Source organism: Ambystoma mexicanum, chromosome 2p (assembly GCF_040938575.1).
Source record: "Ambystoma mexicanum isolate Mex_15411 chromosome 2p, UKY_AmexF1_1, whole genome shotgun sequence".
In the NCBI taxonomy this organism is placed as follows: Eukaryota; Metazoa; Chordata; class Amphibia; order Caudata; family Ambystomatidae; genus Ambystoma; species Ambystoma mexicanum.
The window spans coordinates 979,007,302-979,031,729 of NC_090923.1; positions in this window are offsets into that span (position 1 = coordinate 979,007,302).

The following is a 24,428-nucleotide window of genomic DNA, read 5'->3' on the forward strand; positions in this document are numbered from 1 at the left end:
GGACTGGCAATTTTGAGAGGTTAGGCAAAACAAGATTAAATGAGATCCCCAGGATCCCACATTGGTTAAGGAGTGGATTTGTGCCAACTCTGCAATTTCTGCACTTGAACACTTTCTTTTCCAGTTCTTATCATGAACTAAAACAATTGCATTTTATAAAACGGACTTGGAAAGTACACAAATCACTTTACCAAACATGACCATTTATATAAACAAAATATTATACAAGGGTGTTACACAAAATGGGATTGATTTTAGCTTGATTCTCTCCATCCTCAAGGGAAGTATATTAGTGCCATCATACCAATCGATGTTATTTAACACATTAAATCTGGGTTTTTCTTTCTCATTTTAAAGCTTTAAATACTTCCAAAACAATGGCTTGTGATATTGTCATTTATAAACGTGCATAAAAACCTTTGACTTTTACAAAAAAACAAACAGTTTTTTGTGTCAACCGAGCAGACCTTAAAATATGCTTGCCCGAGGCCTGCAACATCTGGTCTGCTCTCTTCAGTCTACCACCGCTTCCAGTCAAATGGCCTACATAAGAAGAAAGATCAAGTAATGGGCTAAACAATGCCACTGCATGCAAGAAGGTAAACCTCACATAAAACAGCACAGTAGATAATTTGAGCGGGATCACTGTATCGTCTGCTGACAAAGCCAGGATACAAGCATGAATGCTTTTGTTCCACAGTCTTGAATTTGGATACTTATTCATCTCTTGGACTAATAGTTTATGCTCATCGTTGGAGGCGATTGCCTAGACTTTACAACACCCCATCTGAACAAACCAATTTCTAGACCTTCACCATACAGATGATTTGTTCGTTTTTATAGCAACCCCTATCTGGTGCAGGTACATTGCTGGTAATAGCACCTCTTATGCTGCAAAACCAAGTACATATGCAGGTAGGTTTATAAACTTCAAACATAGGAAAGGCAGCCAGCTTTGCTGGATTGTGCTATTCTAATCTTCCATATGAACACCTATCTCTGCAATGAGTGCTTGACATCTGAGCTAACTTCTAAACGATTATGCCATTCAATGGATCAATATGCATTTCAACTTTAGCTATTGCACATGGTAAACCTAATTCCCACAGGAAGGAAAGAATGCCACAGAGTTATGCCGTTAGGAACACACAAACTATGTACCACAGTGAACACAGAAGGCATTACATGCAGAATGGCTCAAGGCAGAATGTACTTGTCAAAACAGACAGGTAATCGGCTTAGAACCCCAGCAACATGCAATAGAATATCCTGACACATGCTATTTAAGTCTGGTGAACAATGGAATCTCACTTCTGTAGATGAGGCAGACTTGTGGGGCCCCTCCAATGTGGGGGCCCTGGGCAAGTGCCCCTTTTGCCCTCCCATAAAACGTCCCTGGCAGAACCCATTTCGTCACAGTATCATCTTTTTCTCGATTCTGCTTAGAAATTAAGACCGGCTCATTTCAGTGCACCATGATACATTTCTGAAGGGTTCTGATCTCTGAAGTAGTGCTCCAGTTCTCTCTCTCTCTCCGATATTTAGCATCCAATGCAGTCCTCGAGCTGTGGAGGCATCCTCGGCAGTACCCCGAGCTGCGGTGGGATACTCAGTGCTAAATGAACAGTAGTATCATTCGAACGGGTGCGACTTTAGTTTAGCTCCGCGGGAATCGGTGTAGTCCCCGGCCATCTTAGGTTACATCTGGAGGCGTTCCAGGAAATAGATTTGTTAGTCTTGGAGTCGAAGGGGGTCGCTGCACGTGGCAGTCGCTTTTAATTACACCGGGGACGACAAGCTAATTTTCTGCTGGGTAATTAGATGTTTAATAATGCATCTTTGATTACAGCTCGTTGTGCAAGTGTAGGGACGGCTCGCATACAGGCACTAGTGTGTCTCAGTGGTTTTATGCCAACCGTACGGTATTTCAATTTATTTTCCTTTGCCTGACTGCCCACGACAGCCTCATCACTTCGTCGTTTTATATACGCATGCTTGCTTTCTATTTCTACTTCTCATTGCTACCCTATGTTTCATGTACCTTTTCGCCATTTTCTTTCTTTAATCCTATTTCCTTCCCTTTTTGTTTCCCTTGCATTACATTTCTGGTTTCTTTTTCTCACTTTGAGGATGACACTGGAAATCTTTCACAGGCTGGCAAGGGGCAGCGTCTAGGTATTATTACACAACAGACCAAGGCCCTCATTACAGAAACGTTGCACTGGGGCAGTTCTGTTTTTCACGCGATTAGCACCGGGGCACAAATTGCCCTGCCGCAAAAATACACTGAAAGGTATTTGGACTTCAGCAAATCGCCACTGTAACCGTGTATTTATTTATTTATTTGTTTATTTATGTATGGATTCATAATGTGCGAAACCAAGGCCCAGAAGGCATCTGGGCGCGAAACAGAGGACTTACGCTTATCCTTAGAGTCGCGCACTGTGTCCTTGCTAGGGCTCTACAGACTGAAGTCAGCTGGAAAAAAGAAAATTAGCAAAGGGAAAGAGAATGGGAACTTGGGAAATATATGCTACAAACACAGTAGAGAGAGATGCATCAGAAGGTTTGTGATCTCATGGGTGCCTGTCTTTCTTATTAAGAGGACCATAGTTCTGCAAAAGGGAGTAGGTGGATATATCCTAAAGTGGTGGGGCAAGTGGGTTGTGTTTGTGAGGTAGATTTGGAGAATTGCAAGGTAGTGCACAATGTGATGTTGGATGCATGACGTCCTCCAGTGCACGCTCGGGCAATCCTGGAACTTTGGTGGCTATAGGCAACTCTAAGCCTCTTGGGGGTTTCCAATTGGCAGCAGGTCACACTTCCCCTTAATACCATGCTTCTTTTAGTTTCCTTTATATCTGTTTCTTCTTTAGTTTAGCTTTTTTTCCTTTTTAGTTTGACAGTAGTTTGTCACCATCTCCCATATTTCTCCTCTCTTGTGACTTTATTTCTGTGTTCTTGGTACCTGTCTCCCTGTTTTCACACGCTTTTCCCCTACTTAAGCAGCCCTCCAGCCTCTTTCCTTTGCAATGGTGAGCAGGTGCAAATGAATTTAGGTCATCTGGCATAAGCCCCACCCACCTTCTTAGCTCTGCCTCTTCCTTTCCGCTCTTAACTCTTAGATCAAGGGAGTCCGAAGTGAAGGGCAGATGAAGAAAAGGGCAATTCCTGTTCAGACCGGGAGTACCCAGGGCCCGAACACCTGCTCAGACAACAGGTAAGCATGCTCTGACATGTGTTTTCTCCCTCTGTCATCACAGGCCTTCCCCGCCATCACCGGGCAACGCCAACAACATTGCCCCTCCTCCAAGGCATGGAGTCCGTAATGCATCAACCTCACCCACATCACCCTCATGCCCATCAACACCCCCTCACCGTCCACAACACAGAGGTTGATGCTCGCCAACGTCCGCTCAGCTATCACTCATGCATCAGACATTGCCGACCTCATCAATATGCACAAGCTTGTTGCCAACTTCATCACCAAGACCTGACAGACACCCACCTCCACCCACATCCTGGACGTCCTTGTCCCCAACGGCTAGAAGCATCCAACACAGAGACCCGCCAAACAAGACAGGCGGAGGCCTTGCAGTTATACACAAGACCACGTGGCCATGCACTAGATTTGATATTGACAACATTTGCTCCTTTGAAGTCCACCTGCCACTTTCCACTCTCACTGACAGACACAGTCACCTTCCATCTCATCTACAGACCACCCAAACCCAACACAGCCTTCATCAGAGACTTCACCGACCTGATTACCACCATGTCCCTCACAATGGCCAACATCCTCTTCCAAGGCGACTTCAACCTCCCAGGCAACAAGGCCACCAAACCAATGAAGAAAGCTCTCCTCAGCTTCACGCAGCACCTAAAAGACCCAAAACATGAGAAAGGTAACATCCTTGACCAAATCATCATCTCACTGTGTTGCCGCCACTACAGCTCTCCTCTCCCGCTTGACTGGTCTGACCACCTGGCTGTGCCTTTCAACATCCTGCACACCACCCCAGTCAAGCACTCCCAGCAGAAACCCAGCAGACAAACCTTCAGGTCCTTCAAGAACTTCCCAGTGGAAGCCCTCACAGAAGACCTCACCAACCTACACCTTACATGGACCAGACACCCCCAACCAAATTGCGACTCTTACTGGAATCACTCAATGCCACCCTTTCAGCATCCATCGGCCAGCACATACCTCTGAAATAGCACACCTGGAAACCAAAACCGTCAGCCTCCTGGTACATGCAAGAACTCAACCTCAGCAAAAGAGGCACCAGGAAACGAGAGAAAACCTGGCGCAGGTCTCGAACTGCATCTGACCTGGCACGCCTCAAGGAACTCCGAGCAACCTGCCGACAACTAATAAACACAGCAAAGACCTTCTACAATCAGAATACTATAGCAGAAGCTGACAATAAAAGCGGCACCCTCTTCAAAGCAGTCAAGCACTGCATCAATCCTCTAAGCAACCCTGCCAAATAACATTCCATCAAAATATCCACTGCCATCAACACCTTCTTCATCGACAAAATTAGCAAGATTTGCCAGCACATAGACGCCAGCTCTGCATCCACAGACCCACCACATGTCCCTCTTCACAATATCTTCACACCCTGGACAACATTCAAGACACTCTCAACAGAGGACCTGGTAGAATCCCTGTCCACCCTCAAAGCGACATTGTATACAGATGACATCCTCCCAGCATCCATCCTCAAGAACCTTCCCGCAGAAGCTCTCCTTCCCTATCTGGATATCATCAGCAGCTCCCTAACTCAGGGCACTTTGCCATTGACCCTAAAAACAGGAAAATCCTCCCTCTACTAAAGAAACCCATGTTGATTCCCGACAACCTAGGTAACTTTCGCCCCATCACCCATCTTCCCTTCCTAGGTAAGATCATCAAGAAAGCGGTAGCCGCACAACTGCAGGAATACATCGACACCAACAATCTTCTCCAAACCTACCAATCCAGAGTCAGACCCAGATGCATGGAGACAGCAACCATACAGGTGATCGACAACGCCCTCAACATCCTTGATGACGGCCACCCCTGCCTCCTGGTTCTACTTGACTTATCAGCTGCTTTCGACAAAGTAGACACCCAGGCGCTCACGTACGCCTTCATCAGCGCATGGGGATCTGCTACCTTGTCCTACGCTGGTTCAAGGCCTACCTTGCCAACCGCAAACATTTTGTTCAGATGGACTACTCTAGATAGCCAATGCTACCCGTCCCCTGATCCATCATCTCTCCAGTGATCTTCAATTTATACATGGAGCCCCTGTGAGCCTTCCTAGCCACATACAACATCCACATCCACCAATACGCCAATGACACACAGCTATACCTCAAGATTGACTCCATCAAGGACATTCATAGGCTCAAAACCTGCCTCTCGCTGATCCAATCTTTGATGCCCAGTGCATACTTGAAGTTCAACCCCTCCAAGACCGAATTCCTACCCAGCACCAACAACACCGAGCCCCCAGACATACAGACCTGGCTATCAACCATGAACTCTGAGGGCTTTACACCCGAGCTCACCTTCTGTGCCAAGTCCCTTGCATTCCAATCTGCAAACACCTCTCCATCAAGATACAGATAGCTAAGAAAACTCAGACAGCATGGTATCAGCTCTCCCTCCTGTGAGAAGGCAAGCCTTTCCTCCCTCTGTAAAAAATTTAGATCCACTGTTCGAGCACTGGTCCTATCCCACCTGGATGGGGGCAATACACTCCGCAAAGACCTGTCTTCGTTCTCCCTTGGGCCCCTGAGAAGTGACCTACATGCGGCTGCATGCCTCATCAAGGGTCTATGCAGATACAACCACATCACCCCGATCCTCACTGGCATTCAATGGCTCCCTTTGCAGGCACGCACAAATCACCTTCAAGTCTTTCTGCATAATCTATAAGGCAGTCTCCCTCAAGTCACCCAGCTACCTTGCAGAGAAACTCTGCATCTCCGGCAGACATCGCTCCACCAGAAAACAGGACATGCGTAGACTTGAAATCCGCTGCTGCAAAAAAGAAAGGACCAGAAAACAAGACTTCTCTGCCTATGCCCCAAGACTATGAAGCCTCCTCCTTGTCGGCATCAGACTCGGCCCCCATGCTCCTACAATTCAGAAAGGAACTTGAGACCCACCTCTTCAAAGAGTCTCTCCTCCTCAGCATCTAGGCTATCACGTCGACCCTCGTGCCACCTGACTCGCTAGACGCCACCCGCCCCTCTCATCCCCGCCACCAGTACAGCTGTCCTCCTCCTCTGTCCCCTACCCCTGTTGTATATCTGTTGTGTTGTTACCACTGACAAGGGCTCCGTTATGCATCTGTAATGTTGTACACCTCTGTTAAGCGCTCCGTTATGTATCTGTATTGGTGTATACCTCTGTAAAGCGCTGCGCTGCTTCTTGAAGCTAGGTCCGTGCAGAATAAATACCATCATTATAATAATAATAATGTCTGTGTTCCTTCCTTCTTAATCCAATCTTTCCATCATCTCTCATTTTGTATTATTGTCCCTTCGCCAGCAGCCTTTGTGTACTGTATACTTGTTTACAGCTTGGCTGTCTCTTATGAGTTTTTGAACATCACACACTCCTATTAACTCTACTGGATGCCCTACGAGTAATGGTCTTCAACCTGTTGGGCTACTGCCTCTTAGGGGGGCGTAATGTTCTTTCCATAAGGCAGGGTTTTGTCTGCATTTAATAGAGAAGCATGGCATTTGGAGGGCAGAGGATTGCTAAACCATATTGTTACTCAAGAGGGGGCATACAACATAAATATGTTTGGGAACCACTGCCCTAGAGGGTGCCTTTGTGCATTCCAGTGGCACTAAAGCATCACAACTAGGTTGTCTCTATTTATGATACTTGCATGGCAGCCATATAGGCTTCTGCTAATGCAACCTGCTAGCATTAATCTTTGGATACGAAACCCAGAATGGTTTTCTTTTTAAGTACGGTTTTGATGTTTAAGGTAGTACATTTTAGAGCAAGATATATAGGATTTTTACCATGGTTGTATTGTTGAACATGTCGTTTAAGTCTTCTCTAAGCTAGGTCAGTGCTCAATAAACACCATAATAATAATAATGTAAATTTACTTTGGAGTTTTTAGAGAATTGTTTTGGAAAGTTGCGAAAGGTATGCATTTGTAAACCAAAAAGAAAAAAGAAACACCAACAAAACCCCAGAATGTAAATGCAGATTTGTCATATGGTTTGCCACAGCCTGGGGCTTCTTATACCACCGCCTCACTGTTCCTTCCGAATTGTCAGCAGAACCTGTTTACTGGAAATCGGGAACTGGATGATAAAATACCAGTAAATCTGGTCCTCTGAGGTTTAATTGGCTCCCTTGTATTGGGGATACCAAACCTGGAAAGATACACACAGGGATGTGGCAGGGACAGGGCGGTATGTGAGAAATGTTCAGAAGGGATAATTGGCCTTACATTTTCTATCAGCAGAGGTAGCCCCAGGCATCTCCTGACAGTTGCAGTGTTGCTCCTAATTGTCAATAAAAGAGAGCTTATGGACTAGGTGGAGACTGGTGTTGGTGCAGTGTGGGTTTCCGGGTCCTCAACAACACTGTTTAAATGACTGATTATTGCCTACATCAGCACTAGCAGGTCATTTTGTAATGAACACAATCGCATTCAGGGTTCAGGTGAAGAAGTGGTTTCACCTTGGTTCATGACAGAAATAGATGGTATGCAGTCGAGGCTGCACGGTAGTTGCTGTTAACACAAATAGTATTTGCCACTGGCACTTGCATGACTGGACACACACATGACAGGGCCCCTTTTTAGAGCGAGGAGGAAAACTGTTATTTGGGGGAACACAATCTGATTAATTCTGCATCATTTTCACCTGAGTGTTTCTGGGGAACTGTGCAGTGGAAAAGTGTTGCTCACAGATTTATTTGTGGATATTGTTGCACCTTGAAAAGTAATGGTTACCTAAAGTTCTGAAGCTCTCGGTAGAAAGAGGAAATCAACGGGCAATACAAAAAACTTGCATTTTCTAGTCATCAAATTCCACTTTAGGACATACATTTGGCAGAAAGTCACATCGCACATCAATCCACTCAAAATGGCTTTGTGAAAAAAACAATAGTAGGTCAGGTCCCCAATGTACCTTGATCGCCATATAAAAAAGAGTCTACGACCAATGATATGAAGTGAGACATACATTTAAGGCAGCTAAACAACCGGAGGCACTGCCATGGCGTTAGAGTTAAGCCATGGGTAGCAGAAGGTACTTAGAAAACATCAACCCAGCAAGCTTCCAGGGGTTGGAGGAATTTAACACAGAAATACTAGTGTAACAACGAGTTCTCATTTTTGTCCAGGACAATTGTTAGTTTCACTGTCATAGACCTGTCTCTACTTGTTTACTGTAATGCTGCCATCCTTCTTTATTTTCATTATTCTGTGATTTGGGGTTTAATCAAAGGCCCAAACAAACATAACTGAAAGGCCCACTGAAAGAATGACCTTCCCTTCCAGCCTTCAAGAACCTTCACAATGAAAATTGGCCTATTAAGGCAGACTCTGTGGGTTGGGTTTCTGCAAGTACTACAAGGAAGAGCTATGTGAATGGCCACACATTGGAAATCAAAAGGCCTATCTTTCATTACAAAAGGAAAGATCTAACTGAAAAGCAACATTTTTCAGTGAAACTGCAACCTATTAAAAGGCGGTGCACTATGACAACTCAGGCCAACTTTTCAGCATAAAAACGGACAGCAGATAATTAAAAATATATTTTATGAATGGCTAAAATAAACAGCCCTGTACTTTCAACTGTCACATTTAAAAACCAATGCTGTGTGCAAAGAAAAAAGAAATCCACTGATGCACAGGCAAAGTGAATCATGATCAGTAAAATACCCAGTATTTCAAAGAATAAAAGCTGATGTTTGAAAATGCAACATGTAAGTTCATTTCAGCCAAGGACAATGTGTGGGTCTCTGGGTAGAATTTCCAAATGGCTTTCCCCACTTCAGGCCTTTGGGCCTCTGCATTTGGAAAGGGAATTCCTTTGAAGCTCCTGCATACAAGGTATTTACAAATGCAATAAAGTGACTATCAACCCTCGGTGGGGAATAATACAAAAAATAGAAGGTTTTAAGATCAAATTGTGGTTGATTCAAGATTACCAGACTAGAACGCCAGATGTCAGGATGGCCTCATGAAATCGCAGGGCCGGTCTGGCACCTTATCTGCATTTGGAAATCTGTGCGTGGTCGATGCGTCCCAACTATATGCAACCAGCAACCCATCAACTAAAGTACAAAAGGCAAGAGGATTTATTGCAGATATTGTCAACATTGCTTCCTAACGGACTCTGTGTCACGTGGGTTCTAAAAAATGAACTCCTCAGAGCTAAAGTGAAATTAGTTGTGGAGTTAATGAGAGAGAATATGTATCACGTAGTTTGCTATTGAATGGACCATAGGACCACATTTTCGAGATTTTCTCCATCATCTTGAGGGTGAGAAAAGCCATTGAGGTGTCATCTGAAAGCTGATTTTAAGGCGGTTCTGTGGGGGTCATTCACATAAAAGTAAGAATTTCATAAACATTGCTATCATGTTCATGTAATTGAGGAAAAAACATAAACTGCACAGTCAACATGGTGTGAACATGGCTGTCATTTTTTTTAAATCCACCATGATTAGCTGAAGCGGAATATATATATATATATCATGGCAGTTATTAGTCCATTACAAAGCTTTGCCTTGTAGGTACTTTTTGCCAAGATGTTGACATGAGAAAAAAAGGGGAATTTCCAATTTGTGTTGCAATATTTCTGTTCTAGACTCCTAAATCAATCCTTGGAGTGAGGCTGGATTTAGGGCTGGTAAGAAATGTAAATGTCCAATCCGGGTTGCGAGATCATAAATTAGCACCACCTAACTGTTCACTGTCCAGGGGAGAGGCTCAAAGGATAAAAAGGTCTTGCAACATGGTAAAACGAGAGAGCTGCTAAAAAAATATCAACAGACAGCTGCCAAAAATCACCGAAGAAGATCTGCTGAAAATGCATCTGGGGGCAATATTGGAAGAGTGCAGCCCATCTCAGTTTCCATGAGCGTAGAGCGCAGATATTTCCCAAAGTAACTAGATCGTCCAACAAAAATGTCAGCGTGGGTTTCTATTTAATTCGCCCATTCCCTTTCATAGTGGGTTCTCTTCCATTGGTGGGTAGGGGAACATTGTATAGTCCCTTAGCATATTGGACTATTTATTAATTTAATTAACTCCCAAATAGATTGACGTAGGGTGGAGCTTGGAAGAATTTTAAAACGTTCACCCTCCCTCCTAGCAGGAAGATACAAGATAGTCAATTAAAGTAATTGGGGTGCCTTGATTTTCCTGTTCACTCCTGACTACTCTAATGAGAAGGGGAGTCCCTTACTAAAATGAAAATTCCCAACTGAACCCCTGTCAAAACTTATTTTTAAACAAAAGATATACCTGCCACCAAAACAAAATTGACAACAGTGACCACCCCCAAACCCTGTCTTTCAAACTAGGAGACCCGTGTCCCTTAAATGAAAATTTCCCACTGAAACCCATTCCCCAAACTTGCTTTTAAATAAAAGGTATTCTTATCTTAAAAACAAAATTCCCAATTGTCACCACTCTTTCAACACTGTATTTAACCAAGGGGTGCCCTTATCCCCACAAAATGAAAATGTTAAACTGCCCAACTTCCCAAACACAGGCAAGGGGTCTGGAAAACCAAAATGCATAATCATCCCCATTTTACTGTCCAACTTCCACAACACAGGCCTTTAAGTGAAGTGGGGTCAGAAACAACAAACTTCTAAATGGTCCCCACTCCCTAGACCTGGCCTTTGAACAGAGGAGTGCTGCATGTCATTGATGCTTGGATTTTTGGGGCTAGGGAAGAAGTGCTTTGCAAAAGCGAGACTTCATGTATTCAACACTGAGCGTGTGCTGTATGTCTTGTTTTTAAATTAACCTTGTGTCTATTCCTAAGCTAAATGCTCGAAGTCCTATTTGCCATATGCTTTTTTACAAATCTGTGATTTAAACTGCTAGCATTTTGAGTGTGCAGTGTGAGAAACTCGAGGGTATCCTCCCATTGTTTCATGGAGTGGAGGGGGGAATGTCTCCGGACGAGTCACGATACTTCCCCTGAAGTTGTTACCCATCAGAATTCCCTCCCTCACGTGTAATGGGTTATTGCAAATTGTAACCATACATCTACTTTCCCCGTCCTGACAACATTTCACCTAATGTTTCCAGAATCACCAGGGAACAAAGCAACATCCACAATCCCTCCCCACTGTTCTTTCACAAAACCACTGGGACGAAGAAGAGGAAAAAGAGAGCTGTGAAGATTACACGTAGGAACCAATTAACCAGGGATTCCAAAAGGCAGTCACCATTTTGTCCCAATAATGAGGCCAGGCAATTTCAGGCCTCCCGCTACAACCATTCCCACCTGAAACCTATTAAGACTCCCAGTCTCTATAATAAGCATAACACACAAGCACACATTTAGTGAGCTGGGCATGCTAGATGGAGCACAGAGGACAGGAGGAGATTTCGAGCTAAAGAGAACCTGGAAGGGCTGAAGAACCAAGGAATGCCTAGCTGTTGGGCCTGTGAGTACAGGGGAGGCTGCAGTGAGGCAAGGCAGTGCCAACTCCAGGGAGCTAAACCGGGGGCAGTTGGGGTCACCTGGCAGTGCCCACACCAGAGTTCCTCCCATGGGCATGCAGGAGGGCCCAGGCCTTTGAGGGGCAGGTGGTAGGAACCTGACCTCAACAAAACACCCCCCTGTGCTCTTGCTGCTCCCAAAATTGGCAGTGTGCCAAAAGGGGATCTAGTGTGGTGGGAGCTAAATCAGAGTGAAGAATTATGGGACATGAAGTCCAAAGACAATTTTGATGAGAACAACTGATCAAGGCAGAACACAAGTTAGACCAGAGCTTCCAGGGTGAAGGTTAACCTACTGGAGCAGAGCAATGGACTGAGGGACGAGAGCCATGGGTAGAGAATACCAGAAGTTCCCTGCAGGAGATTGTTGCCTCAAAAAGGCTGTGAAAGACACACTGAGAAGGCCGAATCCCAAGCAAGAAGGCTGCATTATGTTTCAAGGATGCCAGCGACCCTCTCGGGTGAGCGGCAGAGTTGGGGAGGCGGGGCCAAGCCTGTGGTACTAACCTTGACTTGTAAAACTGGAAGACAGTAAAGAAAGAAAGAAATGCCTAAAACAGTGAACTACCCAGACCAGGAAGTACTGGGGCAAATAACATAGGAGTGTGAGTTGAAAGCTGGAAAGTCGAAGTGGTCCTGCAGAGGTCTGTAGAAAAAATGAAACGTACATTCGAAAGTCTTCGACATCAAGAAACGGTCCGAGCCCGACTGAGAAGACCGACGGTGTAATAAGTTAGGGCAAGGGAACCCCTAAAGGAGGTGAATTAAGCTTGGGGAAGGGAACCCCTGCCAGTGCTTTGTTTGGCTTTGAGCGGTCTGAGCCCGACTGAGGGAGACCGACATGACATTTGCTGTGAAAGGTCTGAGCCCGACTGAGGAGACCGACGTGAACATTTGCTGTGAAAGGTTTGTGCCGAGTGAGGAAGACTGATTTGAACATTTGCTTTTAGAGGTCTGAGCCAGACCGAGGGGACCGACGTGAACTTTTTGATGACCTGTGTTTTGGAAATTGTAAAGTAAGACTTCAACGTGGAAGGCCAAGTGGGCCTCTATCCACGTCTTGAACTGCATTTGTGTTAAGAGCCTGAGCCCGAGTGTGTCATCTTGCCTACAGGGAGTGTCATACTCCGTGCTGTCCAACGTGGGTAGGCGAGCTGACTCAGCCACACCTATTCTTTATATTTGAACACTGACTTTCCTTTGCATACATATTCTCCTTTTCAAACTTTTTGTACAAGATAGAGGGCAGGCATTAGGTTTTTGTTAGTATAGGCCATTTTGATTTGACAGACTCAACTAGGACGGTTTTATTTATTATTTAATGGTCGAGACTGCTCCTATCTTAGCTATAGGGCAAAGAAGGAGTTTCTCCAACCCCATTGAAACTTCATTGAAGGTTTTACCAACTGTACCTTTTGTGTCAGTGTTATACTTGGGATGCCATGCCTCCCTTACAGCTCGGACCTCCACATAGCAACCCTTGAAGGTGAACTAGTTTCCACAAAATGTAAAGGTGCTTATGTTTGATACTAAACCTCTCAGCCAGTAGTGTTGAAGATTATGTCCTAGCATTTTGCCATATTATTAGTATTGAAATTCAACATTCCACTGGATTCACGGGAAAAGAGTTTTAACATTTTATTTAGCCTGTGTTCCATGTTTGTGAGACAAAAGTAAATGTAGACCAAGTTTTGTAATTGAAACTGCGTTTTCTGCCACAAAGAAGGTGGTGGCTGTGATTGAACAAATTGACTATTCATTGAGGTTATAATTTAAATAAATATATAGTGGCTCATTACGAGTCCAGCAGTAACCGTGCCAGTATTACCGGTGGGTTGCCACCAGACTCGTAAATATTCACCAGCGCCTGACTTGCTGGTAACACCGGGGGATTACAACCCTGGCGGTCTGGAAAGTCAGGGGCTGGTACATTGTAATTCCCCATGCCCATAGTGTCGAGTAGGACTTGGATCTTGCTGCTCCAAAAATTGGCAGAGCGCCAAAAGGGGGGCTAGTGCGGTGGGAGCTAAGTCAGAGTGAAGAATTATGGGACATGAAGTCCAAAGACAATTTTGATTAGAACAATTGAGCAAGGTGGAACACAAGTAAGACCAGAGCTTCCAGGGTGAAGGTTAACCTACTGGAGCAGAGCAAGGGACTGAGGGACGAGAGCCATGGGTAGAGAATACCAGGAGTTCCCTGCAGGAGATCGTTGCCCTGAAAAGGCTGTGAAAGACACACGGAGAAGGCCGAATCCCAAGCAAGAAGGCTGCATTATGATTCAAGGATGCCAGCGACCCTCTCGGGTGAGCAGCAGAGGGGGGGAGTAGGACTCTATGGGAAAGGGGGAACACGGAAGTACCAGCACCATTAATAACAGTGCTGGTTCTTCCATGATGGTCTGCTTACCATGGCCGCTGTGTCCGGCAGAGTCCGACCTGGCGGGCGCAGCGGCTCCGGCAGCAGACCTGTAGTATGCCGGTCCGGAAACAACGGTGCTGGTAAGCTTACCGGCACCGTTGTTTCTGGACCGGCATGCTTGGAATGGTCCCACATTCTTTCTATACCCTGGCCTGGTTCTTGACTCACTGTGGGCATGGGGGGATGTATGTGGCTCTACATGAGACTAATAGGGCCAGAGCTAAAATGAATACTTAAGCGAAATATTGTCGAACTCCGAAGGTAAAGGGTCTCTCAATATAATGCAACAAATTGGGAGCTCGCCTGGGATCTGGTCTATTATTGTTGACAAGTGCATTGATGGCAGGATATTCATTTTGACATAATTGCATTGAGGTAGATACATGGTTGCTGTGCATTGTTAAAAGGCCACTGTAATGGTTGACCCCTGAGTTCCAGGGATCGATCTATCTATCTATCTATCTATCTATCTATCTATCTATCTATCTATCTATCTATCTATCTATCTATCTATCTATCTATCTATCTATCTATCTATCTGCATTTTTCTATAGTGCCCCTAACCCATAGGCCTCAGGGCGCTTAGGTGTAGAAAAATAAGACTGTTTAGAGTTCTAAAGCAAAAAGGAAAGTGAGTAAGAATTGATTTTTGACTTGGCGTTGTGGGTGGAAATCTAGCAGGAACACAGTGATTTTTGCCCCTGCATGAAGAAAGTTTTACACAAAGTTGCACATTTTTTTTTTTAAATGCCCACCTTTGAAGTGTGTGATGATAGGAAGCATCTACCGGGTAAGCTATCTATTCGAGGAAAATGAGGTAAGGGCAAAGCCGGGAGCTGACAAATCAGAATGGTGCAACAGGTGCCCTCAGTGAGCACTGACATTTGGTGTGAAGGTGGGATATTTCTCAAAGCTTTAGGGGCTTTTTATATGACCCAAACCGCTTGTGAAATACTGAGTCAAATGGCTCAGCTCAGAGCTTATTTATACTTCCACTTGCAGTTAGTGGAAGAGCGAGTGCAAAACAGTGAGGCTGATGTGATGAAGCAGACAGAGGCCTGGAAACAGGCTCAGAAAGAACTCACACAGCTTGGAGATAAAGTGCAGCAAAGTGAAGGTTTTGTGTTACAACAAGAAAGGCTCATTGTAGAACTACTGTATGAGCTGAAAACACAACAGCAAGCCAATGCAGGGAGAGAGAAAGAGTTTGCTGCACTGCATAATGCATGCACCGATGGTGCATACACTGTAATTTGCCTGTATTCCCAATTGAATGACCAGACTGATCATAACAGAGGGTTGTTAGATGACATTATGGCCCTCAAACAAATCAAGAAATTCAAAAGGGAAAATAGTTCATCATTAAAGAGATGGACTCACAAAAGGAATTTGATGAAATGCGACAGAATGTAGATATTCTGAAACAACGGAATTTACAACTGGTCAAAGACCAAGATGCATTCAGGTTGAACGTGGATGCAGAAAAGGAGCAGTAGGGTTCTCAGGAACTGACCAGAATTAGAGAAGAAAGGAATGAGCTAGTAGAGCATGGAGGCCAAAAAGAAGCTGAACTATTAGAGGAAGCAAATTATATGGATGAGCAAGAGAAAGATATTGGTCTCCTGAAGGAAAAGCGCTCTGAACATGCATGCAGCATACAGGGCTCACAGAGGGAGAATGAATCACTTCGGCATGAGGTGCAGAAAACAAAAGATCAGTTGGTAACTCAGAGCAGGGTGCTTGACACTAATCAGGCCTTAGTGTCAGAATTAAAAAGTCAGCTCTCTGACTACCAACAGGAAATAAGGAAAGAGAGACACGGGTGTGAGAGTCTCACAAAGGAAATGTAAGTCAGCTCTCTGACTACCAACAGGAAATAAGGAAAGAGAGACATGGGTGTGAGAGTCTCACAAAGGAAATTGAACATTATAAAGAGGCCCTGAGGCCCCCTGACCAATCAGGATATGGGACAAATCCCAGTGATCAAGGTGAGATGCCCCTCTCAGCAGGGGCCTCAGGCCAGTCATTTACAACCTCCCATGCAGAAATGGAAACCAACCTCATGCATGCCACCTGTCAAAACCAGGGTGACAAGAGGCCGTTAGAATTACCAAGGCCTAACCAAACTGATCCAGAAGGCCAGTACCTGTCTGATATTGATGAGTATTCATCTCTTCCACACAGAAGGGAAGGTGGCCCAACCCGCATGTCCTGGGAGGCCAAAAGGAATATCGGGAGTACATCTGACCATGAAAGCTGATGAGGGCGTTAGACTTGCAGAAGATGAGGCTACAAAAAGACAGCCTGGCCTGCTTCGCTGGAAGAGAAAAGGTGGATATTCAACCCAGGAACAGCATATTAAAAACCTCCATCCATTATGGGGCATGTGGGGAGTTCCCCAGACTACCTGAAAGGAGGGAAGAAGAGACTGAGTGTAATCCTGGGCCTAGAAGCAACTGAAGGGAAAGTGACCCTGAGAGATCAATGCAGACCAGGCGAGAGGAGTCCAGATCCTGTGCATCTGGGAGATATTCCTGATTTCACAGAGATAGGGAACAGGGAATGTAGTACAGAGAGTAGTTCAGAAAATGAATGGACTTGGGTGCAGTGTAAGAAAAAGACAGGGAAACAGAGCAAGGGTTTTGTGAAAGACCGGATAAGACAAATCAAGGCCGTAAAGAGCTTCCTGACCCCATAAAACAAGAATGCCAAGTATTCGATATGTGAACACCAGTAACTTTTTGATCAGATGATCGCATATTTCCAGTCCAGAAATGATGTGAATTGCACAGCATTTGCTAAATGGACTTTCTCACCCGAGTATTCCAGTTTCTTTGCAGGACTGGAGGACCAGGATCAATATAAATGGTCCACTTATAAAATGGCAAGTTTAAAACATTCTCCTCACACAGAAACCCACAGGAGGCCCGTAAGGCTGCATATAATTTGCAAATTGGGGAGGATCAGGTGCCTAGGGAGTGTGTGCAGGAGCTAAAGCGTGCATTTGCTCAGACTTCCTGGTGAGTGAACACACATAGTAGGGAGTTTGTGAACATCTGTTTCCATGCGCTCCCCAGATACATAATAACTCAGCTGGCAGGCGACTTTCATGAGCACAGGACCCTGGATTGAGTAATTGTACAAGCCACCAGGATCTATGAGGTCCAGAAGCTCACTGAGAGTAGAAATACCCCCAAAACCTGTGTGCCATCTAACACACCTGCTGCTGCGAAGGTGGCAGAGGTGAGAACTACCCCTCCCTTGGACATGGAAATGGGGGCCTAAAAGTAATCCTCCTGCCAACAAGCAAAATGGAAGTCAGAAGTGACCCCCACCCAGGCCAAATCAAATGGTAGTCAGACAGGGACCCAGAGCAATGATCCCTTAGATCCTGCCACCTATGTAAGCCCTAGGTACAAAGGTACCAAGCCAATTCTGGGGTATGTATACACTCCCCCAGCTCAGGGGCTGGGCGAGACCAATCAGGTAAGTACTGCCCTGGGAAACATCCCTCCAAACTTTACTCAGGAGAGAAGAATTACTCCACACCCCAATCTGAACTTTTCCCCTAGATAACCCCTGAACCAGAACCTCCAAAATAATCCTCCTCTCTCTCCCCAAGACAGTAGATCCCTGAACCCGGGAGAAGGGAAATTCAGGATGGAAAATTATGGGGGAAATGTCCAGTACTCAAGCTACTCTGGGAGAAGGGACAGTTACTTTTTCGGGAGCAGCGGAGGTATGGCTCGGGACCTCCCTACAACCCAGAAAAAGTCTTGCAGCTGGAGCAACAGGTCCAGCAACTGACCGGTGACATCGGGTACATGGTGAGGGCTCAGTCCAACCCTCAACCTAACCGTGCTTCCCAGAGTTCCCTAACATCCAGGTCTGATGCCCCAGCGGAGACATGATGGGAGGAAACATCCAACAAACCACAGGTTCCTCAGGAGGCAGACTGGGTGGAGGGGAGATACCAAGCCTAGGGGAAGCTTCCTTTCTAACCCAGACAGAACCCCTTGAAACCTCCCAACCTAAAAGTGACTTTTCTATCCCCAAAAAGTTAGAACCCAAAGAGTAACAGATAAGTAGGAGAGGCCAAAGAAGAACCCACTTTGTGGAGGAACTCAGTATTATCCCCTTTGAGAGAGAAGTGTCCCTGGAGGATTCATGCAAGCCAACCTTCTCTTTCAGAAACGGGGTTCCCTCCCAAAGAAAAATGCGTCCCAAAAGACCCTGAGTGGGACAGGGTAAGTATGAGGAGTGACACAGATCAAGAAATTCTTCACACCCAAAAAATGTGAGCCAGACAAAATAGAAACAGAGGTGTCCTTCCCCCAAACAGGCTCTGAGAACTGCCTCCAGGTAAAGGGGGACAGCAAAGAATCAGGGGAGAACATGGATTCCCCACATCCGCCCATTGTTAGTTGTAAAACTGTCCTTACAGTTTCCTCAACTCCGACATGTGAAATTGGCTAAGATAACACAGTGTCATAGTTAAATATTAAGAAAATAACCACCGGACTGGCAAATAACTCACATTTCCTTTGCACCCTGGGGGAGAAAGAGGGACAATTCCATGCACCGGTCAGTGTGCAGGGTCAGTGTGAATTAGCAGCTCTGGTGGACACTTGAGCCCACTCCACCCTCCTGTCCAAAAAGGCCTTTGACCAACTAAACCTAGGACGGGGGGAGGGTCACCAAATTCCCCTCACACCACTTCCCGTACAACTCCAACATTTCAACGGGAATGACATTTCCGTCAAAGGGACTGTACATCTGGAAATAAAAATTGGGCGACATCGATTACAACATCCGGCGATAGACGTGACTCTAGAGGGCACACCTTGTTTACTAGTGAACAATTTCCTGATGAGGTTATCACCTCCGATCGACTGTGTAAACAAGGTCGTTTCGACCCAGACTAACGCGCCTTTAAAATTCAAAATGAGTACCAATAATGTAAGGATGAATGGTACCTGCCATTTAATTGATCAATGGCACAAGAAAGTAGAATTCCATATCAAGAATAATCAGGTCCCAGACATTACTGTCATCTCTGTAGGAGAAGAAGCTGGTGATGGGAACCCTTCTCCATTCTTGAAAATCAACCTTTCTCCCAGTTTTAAATGGCAATCCGCACTCGAAGGGAACACCCTTACATTTTACACCAGTCCAAAATCAGAAGAAACATTGAGTACCGTGAAACCAGACAATGAAGAACCCACTTAGAGTCTGACAGACATTAATAAAAGGGGAAAACAGTTGTTTTTAGTTGTTTTCCCCATTTAGATAACTGAAGGGGAGGAGCCTGTGCTCACCAGAGTATGCCTTAATAATGAAAGGAGCTTCACCAGCGAAGGATTATTCAGGAAACTCCCAAATGATCAATCCATTCCGACGTTTAAATTGATTGACACATGGGAAGTAGGTTTTGAAACTCTAAACTCCAAACATCTCCTGCCTAGCAGTTGTATGCAAAAAAAAATCCATGGGCAACAAAAGCATACAGCATTATTGTTGCGTCATGAGAGATGCCTTTTATTGGGTAGTGATATTCTCAACCAAGTTGCAATCAATTTGGACCTAATTAACCATAAAGCCTGGTCACGACTGGGCTTTGACAACACTGAAAAAGCATTCCGGTCAGCTCAATTGCTGCCATATACTGTTGAAGTTCAATTGCAAGATGAGTTTACCATCCCAGGACAGGTGCGACAATTTACTATTCCCCTCAAAATTAAGCGAGGACAGAACATCAAACATCAGGATGCCTATATAAATTTGAATTCCCATCCCCAACAACAAAGTTTGTATTTAAATCCGACAACTCTAGTAGACCTCGAACACAACACCATTGGAAAATTGTTGGATAACAGCGACCCTTGAAGTATCACTTTGTGCTGTAACGAAGGCATGGTATCAACAGTGAGACAGACACAAGTCACCACAGTTAAAAGGTGTTTATTGAACTTAAATAAGGGTTTGAAAAATGTCTATCTAATCCTAAATCAGATGGGAGCAAGCTACGACCATCAAATAATAATAATGTAATCCTAGTGGTGTCCTGTCAAAATAAAAGGGCCTATACTAATAAACCTATTACCAATCCTTAACTCTAAATACAAATAGTGTGGGAAACAATGTAACATAAAAGATAGAAGTGTTCAAGAAATTATACGTCAGGATGTTCAGGCCGTTGGCCTCCCTTCCCCACATTTCCAACACGGGATAAGGCGGTACACAGTCTCTGGCCTCTCTAGCATGAGGGTGCAGTTCAAACATTAACATCATTGCCTTCTGTGGCCAAGTCTCTTTGCCTTTCAGAGTCTCTTCTTTCAGAGGGCCTAATGCGACACACAAACAATAAGTTCCTTTCCTCTTAGGTTTTAGAACATACTCAGTTTCTCAGGTGATTCCCTATCCACCTTGCAAACCCCCTCAGCTGGGCTCAGATCTCCTTTAATACAATGCTTGTCAGATTTTCACACATCCAATTTCTAGGGTGATTCACAATTCACCCCGGATCTCCCTCAGCTGGGCACAGATCCCTTTCAAGCACAATGTTCAATCAGTCTCCCACTGCCGGTCTCGGACCAAATTTAATTCACTTTAATACAAACTTTCTTCATCCAAAAAAGCTTTGAATTGATCTCCCTAGTTCGGGCTCAGACTAACTTTCTCTATTTTGTCATCAAATCCCAAACAGCTTTCAATTGATCTACCTCGTTCAGGCTCAGACTTACTTTCTCTATTTTGTCATCAACTTGCTTGGTAGTATCAACATACTTATAACATAAACATAAGATTAACATAATCTTTCATATTTTCAGCTCTCAATTGGATACCCTACAGAGACCTTCAAATGAGCATGCACGCAGTGCCAGACCACTCTGTCAAGGGTATCATATCTTGGTTCAAAGTTCAATTACTCATCTGTTGGGCAATCTTTTCTCATATTGGTTATCACATGTGTTTCCTACACTGTTCGCTTCAAGTCTCACCATACAATGTTGCTGCTTGCAATGTTGACTTCAACACAGACTGGTCTGATATCCATCCCCCTCAACTCACTGGCTGTGTTGATATCACTGCTGCTGCTCTGTTGTGGGAGCCAAGGACAGTACCAATGGTGACAAGCGATTCTCCCCGCCTTGATTATCGACACGCCTGGGTCCCGGGTACCTCTGACACACAATGCAGGATTCTGCAGCTTGGTTTCCTGGCCTTACACCTTCAATTCTCGAGGGTTCATGAAAGTTACGGTTCTTCGTCAAAAAGGTCAAGGGCACTTCCCTCCTTGCGATCCCCTTCTGTTTTGCCATCTTTCTCCTCGTATTAAACTGCCATTTTGGAACTGCTGCTTCCTCATGTGTAATGGAAGTCAGGTGTGTGTGATGTTCAGTAATTGGCTGCCTGACTATTGTATTGGGACATGTCAGGTATACTCCTCGGGTGTTAGTCCGTTTTCTCTCATAGCAAGCTGTCTGTGAGAAACTGTTCATTTTGTGAAGGGGGGTTGAGTTCCTAAATATCCTACCTGGTAGGATTTGGTAAAGGTGTTACAGGGAGGGGAATACTGCGTCTCTCCATCTGGCGTCCCAGATCTCTGGGGACTAGCGGGTAAGACACCTTCAGGTTTCTCACAGGGTGTACACACCTTTTTTGGAATATCTCTTGATGCCCAACATTATTCTATTGATTTAGGTAATGAAATCATGGGACCAATCCTAAACGACTGTTTCAACATCAGTGAGAGTATTCCTCCAGAAACAATTATTACTTATGGGGGGAATTTCTTGGTGTACTCTTCCTGCCCCTACAGGGTGGAAGAGGTGACCTGTGATATCAAGAGGGAGGAAGTAGTGTTCAGAGTCAAGGACCACTACCTCAAATCCCTGAAGCCTTCTGTCCAGGTCAATGCCATCAAAAGGGACCTCTCCACCCAACTAAAGGATACTGCTGAAATTGCCAATCCCGAGATCTTTCCAGGTTTCAAGCAGATGGTCGAGGAAAGGATCAATCTTGCTGATGCCTGTGGGACCAAGGAGCAAAGACAAAAGCTGAAACAGGTCTTCCTGGAATTCCAAGATATTCTTTCAGTGGACTCATATGACTGTGGACGCACATCTATTCATTCAACCACCATACACACGGACCCCGAGATGGCTCCAGTATTTGTGAAATAATACCAGTTACCTCTACCGTCCACATAGTCACTCATGGAGATTATTATGAATCCGTGAGATAATTAATCCGATCCACAGTACCTTCAGCAACCTGGTACTGTGGATACTCAAACCAAATGGCCAATGAAGACTATGTACAGACCTGAGGGAGTTGAACAAACTGGTCCACATGTCAAGATGGCCACTTCCCTACATCGATCAGGGGCTGGCTCAGGCTGCAAGGTTCAAAGGTGTACACCGCTATTGCCCTGACCAATGGCTACCGGACAATACCCGTGAGTAGGGAAGACCAGTACAAGCTTGCCTTTACCTTTGGGGGACAGACGTACACGTGAATCCGAACCACCTTTTGATACATAAACTATGGCCAGGAGTTCAACATCTTTCTACATAGTGCCATACCTCAGATGCAGATTTGATAACTGCACAGAAAGATGACCTGGTTATTGGAAAATTCTATCGACACATTGAAGACCCTTACTTTTCCTCTAACAGAATCATATTACAACACTAAAGAGGACCCTATGGGTGTTTATGGTGTTTTCCAAGATGTTCTGGATCCAAGGTGGTTTGTTGCCATGGAGAGCCCTATCTGGATGTGACCAGTGGGTGGTACCTATCTCATTTCCAAGCCTAATCTTGAACTGTGCCCATGACACAGCCACTGCCAGTCGCAGGGTGTTTCATACAACATTGGAAATCTTGCGCTAGGTTGCCTACTGTCCACACATGTGTGCTCAATTTCAACCCAGTTCACTCAAACACAGAGCTCCCTACACAAATGGGGAATGATACTGCCTTGGTCAGATTTGCAAGTTGATTTCATCTGGTCAGTGATTTGCTCCTCTAGAGGAAACAAGTACATGTTGACTGTGACATGCTTGTTCCCAAAGTGGGTAGAGTGTCTTCCAGCCCTGAATTGTAAGGCAGAGACAGCTGTTGCACTAATGATCAACCACATCTTCCCCTGTTTTTTTTTTTTTTTTTTTTATTTTGTTGGTTTTTAGGTCAAACCTTTAAAATATTACAAACAAACACATAAGGCCAACATTAAACACAACAATTGAAACGAAATCATGATTCCAACATTATACTAATTCCTTCCTGTGATCTCTTATGCCAGCCTACTCAGATAACACCTAAGATCACTGAGTCGAGCATGGCTTTACTCAACCTCTTTCGCTCACAGCCTATCAAGCGCATTTAGTCTCTCTTCAATTACAGCCAAGAAGGAAGTCAGGGACAATATTAATTTTATATCCAGACCATTACACATCATCTGCCATGATTCCTCCGCACATATGGACTGATGGACGTTGTACCACCGGCTCATGTGAATTGATCTTATGTCTTTTAGTGCTGGACAGAAAAGCACAAGATGCTTAAGTGACTCCACATCTTTTTCGCAAAGGCGACAGGTGGAATTAGCACCAACATTACATGGCCAATGACTGGTCCTCTCCTTTGTTTTGAAGGCATTTAACCGGAATAACATATACAGTCTTCTTGCTTTCGAATTTGGAAAGCAATTCAAGTACTTTTGAGGGACATTGAAGGCTCTTGCTTCGACCGGAGAGTCTTTCATGGCGCTAGCATTCTTTCGCTCACTACATGTGGCAATCCAGTCGGCACGCCAGAGCTTCTCCTTTGCTGCGGTTGGATTTGCTAGAAGCATTTCGATGCTGATGTTGTATAGTGCCAACAGATCTTCGCAACGTTTCACCCACTGAGATAGAATGTCGCACCCTTTTGCTGAAGCCTGATGTAATATCTTGAATTGCAAGATTCCTTTCTCTATTCTGGATTTCCGAAATAAGGTTAGCTGATTCCAGCTGACTCGAGCATGCAGTGATATTAACGCAAGTTCGTATCTCATACAAGCAGTCGATATCCCAATCGGTAAACTTAACGCTTTCATCCAGAACATGTGCTCCAAGGATGCCCAATGCTTTGACGAACATCCAAACGCATTTTCCGCACTGTAAATCAGAATAGGTACCGCTTTCTGTTCATAAAAGTTACGCAGGGGGTGCAACGAAAAACGTCCAAATTTTCTGTTTATCACAATACCCTGACAAGCTAGCTGTCCACATTTCCTCTT